The following is a 467-nucleotide window of genomic DNA, read 5'->3' on the forward strand; positions in this document are numbered from 1 at the left end:
GGTGAGGACGGGTTCACCTGCGCAGATCTGCGGCCTGAAGGAGGGCAGTGAACTACTGGAGGTGAGAGACAGAAAACTGTTTCCTGTCAGACAGGAAGTGAAACGCATTCAGATCACAAGTTTTGTTGTCAGTTGGATCAGGTGTTGTTCGGCGAGGGTCGTGTTCGTCTCAGTCATTGTACGGCTGAAGTGGCTCATTTCTCACTGCAGTGGTGGACTGAACCGAATGCACTCAAACACACACACAATCCTGACGGTGAGAGACAAACATGTGCTTCATCAGTATTTGTACTAATGTCTAAACCTTCTTAAATCAAGTGTGTGCTTAAACTGATAAATTTGTTCAGATAAACATCATGGGATTGTGACTGTTTTGACATTGATTATTTTCTATTGTCTGATTCAGTGATTTGTTTCTTTGTACTCTCATCTCAGGTTACACTCGCTTACTTGCTGAACTCTCATCT

The 467-nt window shown here is 43.7% G+C and overlaps 1 long non-coding RNA gene across 1 annotated transcript; it reads left to right on the forward strand.

Moving 5' to 3' along the window:
• Positions 1-467, forward strand: LOC107682144 (uncharacterized). Its single transcript, XR_001633382.1, has 3 exons — positions 1-61; positions 133-256; positions 436-467. It is a non-coding gene; the product is annotated as an uncharacterized LOC107682144 (long non-coding RNA).

Source organism: Sinocyclocheilus anshuiensis, unplaced genomic scaffold (genome assembly GCF_001515605.1).
Source record: "Sinocyclocheilus anshuiensis isolate Anshui unplaced genomic scaffold, SAMN03320099.WGS_v1.1 C31701346, whole genome shotgun sequence".
In the NCBI taxonomy this organism is placed as follows: domain Eukaryota; kingdom Metazoa; phylum Chordata; class Actinopteri; order Cypriniformes; family Cyprinidae; genus Sinocyclocheilus; species Sinocyclocheilus anshuiensis.